Source organism: Lissotriton helveticus, chromosome 2_2 (assembly GCF_964261635.1).
Source record: "Lissotriton helveticus chromosome 2_2, aLisHel1.1, whole genome shotgun sequence".
NCBI classification, from domain to species: domain Eukaryota; kingdom Metazoa; phylum Chordata; class Amphibia; order Caudata; family Salamandridae; genus Lissotriton; species Lissotriton helveticus.
In genome coordinates, this window is record NC_136060.1 from 360,671,506 (window position 1) to 360,680,250 (window position 8,745).

Here is an 8,745-nt window from a genome sequence, read left to right on the forward strand (position 1 = left end):
GCCGACACGTGTTTTGTCAAAACAAATTTTGCTTTGACTCTTCAGGGCTGCCTTCTAATCAAGGCTTGTATTGTCTTTCCGCTTGACCGGTGATAATTCCAACCCGGTAAGGGTATCTGAGTTGCTTAAAATTCGGACGGGTCTCGGTTGTTAAATCTCCTGTGGGTCTGGAAACTAAAATGCCCGGGTATAGCCGTGCTTTGGATGCAGAACAGAGCAGGGATCCTGATCTCTGAGAAGATGATTTTCTTAAGTCACTGTTATTCACTATCCATCAAATTTTTCGGTTGCCTAGCCTGCAATCGCAGCCACCATTGAGAGAGAACGCCGGATTCACGGCATGAAGACAGAGCAGGTTCCTACGAAGTGATTTGAGATTCGAGAAAATTGGAGACAGAAGGTGATAGAAATAAAGACACAACCCGAAAGTGTACACAGAGTGTCAAGTATATATAAAGTGCTAGGCAACCGAAAAATTTCTGTTTGTTATTGGTGATTTTTATGGCCCCCGTGTAGTAGCTTATTTTAGTGGTCTTGATCAGGCCATGATATTTTCTGCGTGTGGATTTGTAGATGTTAAGGTCATTCATTTTGTAGTTTCGGCGCCATCTACTTGCTTTTCTTTTAGGGATTGCGAAAACCAAGGCGCAGACCAAGGCGCAGACTTTTTTAGTGGCCAATGAGTCGGAACCATAGGAGCCGACTGATCTCTTAATCCGAGCATCCAGTACCAAAAAAGCTGGTTGTCAATTATAAGTTCTCCAGTCATATTAGGTCTACCTTAGAGGGCTTTAGGAATAAGATCTGGGAGCCTTATGATTGATTTCCAGGTGGCTTTATCCTGCTGAGAAGTTTTAGTTTTATCTGTGCTTGGTAGCTATCCTTTATCAGGAGTACAAAGGGGATATGTTTATGGTCAGACCATGTAGAAAGCTTTCTGGGTTCCTGGCTTAGTGTCCTCACTTTCTAGCATGTTTCTCAACTTTCCCCACACAGTGATGACAACATACAGACTTATATCTGGGATCTGGCATTCCTCTGATGTTAAATCAGGCCAATTAGCATCTGGGCTACCCTCGAATGACTGAATGACATCTGCATGAAACACTCTACTCAAGAGCACAACAATTAATTTGATCATGGCATCATACAAGAGGTGCATGACTGGGTTTTCTCTTTGAAGCAAAAGGTTGAAATTAATAAAAGCAGGTAACGCAGCCTGAAGAAATAGACAGTAGACCTCAGTCATACGGTTCTCAAAACTGTGAACAAGTCTCCTTAACCTGACCTTGCTAGTTCGGTCACTGTCTGGTGTTGATAGGAATTACGAACGCAGAGCAGCAAACTGAAGAATCAGTCTATCCAAACATGTAGACATTCCCGACCACCTCACAGAAATAAATTTCACCATCCGGCGGTAATCAGAATCAACAAATTGGCAGTTCAGCATGCACATTCTTACATTTTGAAGAGTAGTCAAACCGCAAGTAGACATCTACAAGCAATTCCTCTATATCAACATTTTTCAAGTTAGAGCAGAAGGCATAAGCAGCATGGGATGCAGCATTGTGAGCCATGTGGCACGGACAGGCCTTGAAATACACATTATAATTCAAAGCGAGTACTCTAGTTCTAACAGAGTTATGCCTTCCCACATTCACTGAGGCACTATCTACACCCAAGCCAATAAAATGTTCCTAAGGAATGGAATGCTTTGTCATAATATAAGATACTGTAGTAAATATACCTTCAGCTGTACTTTCCTTGCTTGAACACATGTCAAGAAATGTGCAGCATACCAAACCCTGCTTCGTATCAAAAATATGTATAGTTATGGGGTTCATTTCAATACCTTGATCATTGCTACTATCAATACACAGACTAAAAGCTAAGGATGTCATATCAGCAACTAAGTGAGTCAACAACTCTGGTGCAACTGCATCATTTAATTCACAGGTTGCTTTTGTTCTCACACAAGCATAACCCTGCATGATTTTAGAGTCTGGGAGACATGTCCTTATGAGATTGCCCAAATAATCAGCAGCAGCAAAGGGTACATTATGCTCTGCCAAAAATCCTGTACATTTTATTTTCACCTCTCTGGCAAGGGAGTCTTCGCCAGAACTCTTCTTTGACAGTAGCCAGAGATGGGCTTCATTTTAATTGTTGTGCCTTGAAGAGATGTTTGAACTTTACCCCTAACATGGAGTTTCAGATCAAACTCTCCTTGATGCTCACAGGAGACTTTCTTCTTGGAAATGAAGCAGTGGAAGGAATACTGATTGGTCTTAACAGGAACAATGATCCCTGCAGGTAAAAAGAATTTCCAAAATTATGAATGTCCCCTACGAGTTTTAACCTAGTGGAATTTTAAATGAAAGCACTAGTGCATAGAGTGGCTAGGCTGCTCACAAGCACCTACTGACCACTCTGCTTTAAAAAACAACCTCACCACAGGATTGCTGTTTTATTAAAATGCTGAGCATTGTGATGGAAGGCTTACAATCATGGGGTGCTCAGCTTGTTTTATTTAGCCAACACACTGCATTATTGGGACTGGTGTTTTTTGTTCACCACATAAAAACAGGCAATATTAAACTTTACCAAACCCAGGCAAGCTTGGGGGTAGGCAAGCAGGTAGTCATACTATTGAAGCATCTGTGTCAACATAAGAGTAAAATGTATTTCTTGTGTAGGCTCTCTCTTCTCACAATTAAGCATTTTTAGAAAAATCCTTCTGTACCTTATCAAACAAGACAATATACACCAGTTTCAGCATAAAAACCTTGTCTCTGCAGAAGTTTAACAAGGACACGTATAGGTTGCAATGGCAGGGTAACCTGTAACATGATTAACCACAGCCTTAGAACACAGTTGATGGACCATGATAGTAGCTTATTTTGACATTTGCAGGATAGCAGGCCTTAGGACACTACTAGAAACCAGGTGACCTCCACTTCTTTAGCACAGGTGCCATGCACAGAAATTCCACAAGTAAGGAAAGGATTTTTCAGTGTCAAATGCAGTAAGTCACAGCTAACCTCAAAATACACAGTTCTGATAAAAACATGTGGTTCATGATCTTTTGTGAAAACTGTCAGAAAAAAATCATCTTGCTGCAGCAATATTCACCAGTTATCGTGACATTTGTTATTGCATGAAAACTCCTAAGTACACAAATTCAACCCCAACATCGTTTAAACACAGCACCCTCAAGTGACGCCAGGACAGAAGTTTCAAACACAAGTAAACAAAACCGTTATCATGATCTGATTGTGAAAACCAATAACACAGCTAACCTCAAAATACACAGTTTTGAGAAAACATGTGGTTTATAATCTTTTGTGAAAACTGTCACTAGACAAACAAACCTCCTTTTGCTGCAGCATTATTCACCTGTTATCTTTTTTTGTTGTTGCATGAAAACGTCTGGGTACATAAAGACTTCAGATCCCCCAACATCTAAAGAAAGCAACCTCAAGTTGAGCATCAGGAGCAACCAGGACAGAAGTTCCACAAGTAAACAAAACAGGTCTCATGATATGGTTGTGAAAAGCAGTAACTCATAGCTAACATCAAAATACACAGTAGTACCAAAACATGTGGTTCATGTTTGCAACAGGGATATTAGTCAAAACCAACTGTATCATCTCAAGAACCATTTGGTTCTGTAACAAGAGATCAGCTCCTTCCCTATCAGGTAAAATTCTGCGGATTTGAGTCCGAGATTGTGTCGAATGCATGTATGGAGGCTTGTCACATCCAGTGTGACAAACCATAGCTCTTCTGACCACTCGAAGTCCTGCAGTTTTGTGAGGATGTCCTTACTGTCCTGGATAAACGATGGTAAATCCTGGACAAGCTTATTCAGTTTGAGGTCAATGAATTCGGCTAACTTTTCCATTGCTGAACCTATTCCAGATATAATAGGTCGCCCTGGGGGAAAGTTACCGTGTTTGTGGACTTTTGGGAGGATGCAAATACAGGGGGATTTCGGGATAGCGATCTTCAAGTACTGATATTCAAGATCGCTGAGGAGACCCATGTCTTTCCACTCCATTAGTTTATAGTTAATTTCAACCATAAGAGGCCCTATTGGGTTACTTAATACTTGTTCATAACTTTGCAAGTCCCCTAGTTGCCTTTCGATCTCATTCTTATAGTCCGAGAGGTTCATTACAACGACGTTACCGCCTTTATCCGCCTCCCTGATAATTAGACTTTTGTCATTTCTTAATCTCTTAAGGGCCTCCCTTTTCCCTTTGGACAAATTATATTGCAGATTCCGATGGTCCCTGCTCTCTTCTCAAGTTTGTAAAGACCATCACTCACCCGTTCTGTAAAAGTATCAATGTTACGATGGGACACACCGGGCGAGAATTTGGATTTGAGGTTTAAACCACTATCGGCCAACATGTTCTCAAAAATATTGTGTTCTGCACGTATAGTGTCCAAATCTACTTCCATTTCCTCGTTAAGTGTTGTGAGACAGTGCAAAGTTTTCACTTCAGCTATAGACCTAGGAGCAGTACCCCCAGAAAATACAGTGCGTGAAGCCTTGTCGCTGAAGAAATCTTTTAATTTTAATTGTCTTGCAAACTTGAATAAATCAACATGGACATTAGAAAAATCCCCATCCTGGGTGGGGCAAAACCCCAATCCCTTACAAAGTAAATTCTTTTCATCCTCATCCAGCATTCTGTTAGATAGATTCACCACTATGAGTTCTAAATTCGGACCTTCTTAGTGGGTCCTCGGTCGAGCCCCCTGCGGCCCCCTCTCCTTGTCTTTTTAGTTGCTGTCCCTTCTTTGCCTGATTGCCACTTATTCTCAATTTGGCCATTTCTATTTGGAATGTGGAGGGACCTTCCCCTAAAGGGAGTCCACCTGAGGCAACATTGGAGGAGATACTGTCAATGGAAGAGAGAGATGTACTACTTGCTGTCCTCAACTCCTCACTCTCTTCCCTCACTCTTTTCTTGTTATTGTCATCTGTTAGAGTAATATTATCAAATCTTTTTGCGAAAGTATAAATGCGTCCCTCTTTATAATCTCTGTCATCCTGTTTAATCTTTCGCAATTTCTCATCTTTCAGATATGCCTGATTACTCTCTATTACTTTTTTCAGGATTTCAAAGTTTTTATCAACTAATTCAGTGTTTTCACAGGATTCTAGTTCCTTTTCAATAGCCTCTATCTCAAATAGCAATGTGGCCCCCTTTTCAATGGCATGCCTTATCAAGATTTGCATCATGACAAGGGATGCACCTTCCAAGTTTGCCTCCCACTCCTTGAGCAGCTCATCGCTTAGATCCTCAAAAGTAGGGAAGATGAGAATGTGCAACCCCCTCGGAACTTTCTTGTGATCATTTTATTGCTGTAGGGTTACACCATCCCACTACCTCGAAAGTTCTTGCTTTTTGAGGCGTTCGAGTTTCAAAAATAGAGAGCGCAGTCCCGCAGTGCTCTGTCCCGGTTGTCCCACCGGGGTAGTGTCTGTGTTTTTTCCAAAGAGAACCAGTGCCATCTCTTCACGTTTGTAAACAAAAGGGGGAGGTAGAGTAGAGAAGTAGGATTCTTACTCCACAGACTCAGTTATACAAACAACAAGAATACTACTGGGGGAGTTAGGGAAGTGTTTCTCACAGTGGTGTGGGAGCACTTAGTGTTTCTTAAAATACCCCCTACACACCAAAAGGCCCCTTGGTGTCATGCTTCATCATTGGGGTCTTCGCACCCCTCTAGCGGGATGCGGCGTGCTGCAACCTACGACTACGCGGGAGCACTTATAGTCATGACTATGTGTGGTGTATGTGATGCATGTGATAGGGATATTTTATGTGAGTGGTGGGATTTTAGTGAAGGATTAAAAAGATACCTGGCTCGTGGGTTTGGTGAAATTTTTTTTATTCATACCCGGGCTGGTACTACTAAAAGAAGTGAAGTGCGAGGTTGGACCTGTCGTGTTAATGGACAGTACATCATGTGTGCGTCGACATGTTTCGGAGCAAAGGCTCCTTCTTCAGGACGGGGGCACAACTTCCCCACGTTTCACTAATTCTGTCACAAAATTGTGTGGATAACAAAAAGTGAAAAAAATATATGTGTATATAAAAATACAGGCTATAATGTGCCTACAGCGGTATAGCTCAAGTTCAATGCAATTTGCATGACCTGAGAAAAAAAAAGAAAAATTGATGGTCACCCTGGTAGTGGGTAGTTCAGACAGGTGCAGTCACTTGGAAAAAACCATTCGCTCAATTAGCCCTGTAAAGAAAAAACTGACAAGACATACAACACAAAAACACATATACTCAAGGATATAATAGAAGTTGTGGTCATACTTATTAGGTATAGCTTGCTTGCTTCATGAGCATTTAGAAACGTCTGGGGGTGATTGCTATTGTGCAATCTAGCTAAAAAACAATGTTGGTTTTAATATGGTTCCTTACTTACTTCTTTTGTCTTTAGGAATACTTGTATTGTACAATCCATACTCACAAACTCGGGATGAGTTGTCCTCCGTCTTACCCCATACGCTGCTCCGCCGGACTGAGTTGGAAATTCCGGGGCGTGTGGAATTTATACTCGAGTTTCAATTGGTGATTTTACCTCCTTAGCGTCAAAGCGGAAGTGAGTATATGCCCATGTAAGGGGGATCCGCCTTAAACTGGGTGGGTCTACAGGAGATCGGATAATTAATGCCTTAATTGTATGACCTTATTCGGTAGATCTGGCGAGAACGGTTAGTTGTTAACCTCCTTGTTCCGTATACGAACTGTGCGCATACCCGGGTGAAGTTCACTCGGTTGCACATGCTCTAAACTGAGCTCTGGTATTGCGCATGCGCGAAGGAAGACGGAGTTCCCCCGCGCATGCGTGCAGTGTTTCCAGTGCAGTAGTTTTTCAGAAGGTACTTCAAACGGGAGGGTTTGCTGATTACTCATTCGTTATAATACGGACTGGGCAAACAGTCTATGTGCTTATATATTCATTGTTTTAACTTGAGATTGCGTGTAACAGAGCTCCATATTTCATTAAAACAATTTGATGGATCAATAATGATAGCTATCAGAGCTCATTATTATGGCGATGTATATGATTTACTAGTTCAAGTTGGTAAATTCCTCCTATCTGAGGACAGTGGCGATATTGGTTAATTTGACAGCTGTCCCCAAGGGACCTCATCGTTCAGTCCTGTTACGTGGGTACCGAGACGGAATACCCACCTTTGCTCTTTTTGGAAGAGACCTGATTCTGATGGCAGCTGTTCGATAATTGTCCATCTTAGGTCATTGACACAGTGTTGGGCATTGAGGTAATGTGTTGCCATCTTAGTTGTGCTTTTCATGCAACGCACATTACTCTTGTGCTCGTTCATGCGTATTTCCATAGCTCTAGTGGTCATGCCCACGTATTCTAACCCGCATGGACATGTAATTAGACACACCACGTTCTTGGTATTACAATTCGTCATTTTACGTTGTTCCCACGTAGTGCCATTTCTGAATGTTAATGTGATACTTTTTTGTGTCAAATGGCAACTGCTGCAGTTGCCACATGGGAAATGACCTTGTATTCCCAGGGTGGTTTGTCTTGTTTCTTGGGTAGGTTTGGTACGTGTGTGTACCAAAATGTCCTTAAGGTTTCTACCTTTGTGGTGTGCGTACATCGTTTTCTCCAGGTTGAGAGTGCCACATGTGAGGATACCCCAATGTTTATTAATGATCTTGGAGATCTCATTGGACATGGTATTGTAGGTAGTGACGCATATTGGTCGTCTGGCTTCTGGTGTCTCCTGTGGTCTATCCTCCAATAGAGCTTCTCTGTGGTTGTTTTTCGCTCGTTTCATAGCTTTGTCAATGATTTTGACAGGGTACTGCCCCTGTTTTAATTTCTCTCTCAGGTCACAGGCCTGTGTTCTGAATTGTGATATCTCAGTGCAGTTACGCCTCAGGCGTAAAAATTGGCCATAAGGTAAGTTCTCCTTGAGGTGTCGCGGGTGGAAGCTGTCATATATCTACAGACAGTTCCTCACTGTAGGTTTAAAGTGGGTCGTTGTTTTGAGCCTCCCACCTTCTGTATAGATGTTTAGGTCCAAGAACACCAGGGATTGGTTGGAGACTGAGATCCGTCCCAGATGACTAGGACGTCATCAATGTATCTTTTCCAGGTATTGATGTTCTGTCTGAAGGGGTTCTGTGTGTGAAGGATTTTTGTTGCTTCTAAATGATGCACATATAACCCGGCCAGACTTGGAGCAAAAGTACTGCCCATGCTGGTACCGTGGCTCTGTAGGTAGATGTTTGATTTGTATTGGAAGAAGTTTTTCTGTAATGCCAGTGAGATACACTCAAGGACCAGACCCCTGGGTGTCTGGTATTCCCACTGTAGTGAAAAGGACCTCCTCAATGATTAGGAGTGTCTCATCATGTCAAAAGTCAAGTCAAAAAATCTTTATTTAGATGTAAAACAAATATCTTTAAAAGAAATTCCCAAATTGCATTGTATACAAGTTTAAGAGAAAATAAGAATTGAAAATAATAAAAACAATACAACACATTTGATAAATTGTTAAAACTCAGACAGAACTTAAAAAAAGAATTGGGAGTTAGGGCTATTCTATATAAGAGTACTGAACAATTCCATTTCTGTTGCGGACTGCCTGGCCGTTTACACTAAATACAATGTTTAGTTTAAAAGGTTAATAAAAAAGCCATAGCAGCCCTCTTTGGCTAAAAATTA

General features: G+C 41.6%; 1 pseudogene; it reads right to left on the reverse strand.

The window, feature by feature from the left end:
- Positions 1-916: 916 nt before the first annotated feature.
- Positions 917-4,177, reverse strand: LOC144821667 (uncharacterized; annotated as a pseudogene).
- Positions 4,178-8,745: the final 4,568 nt, after the last annotated feature.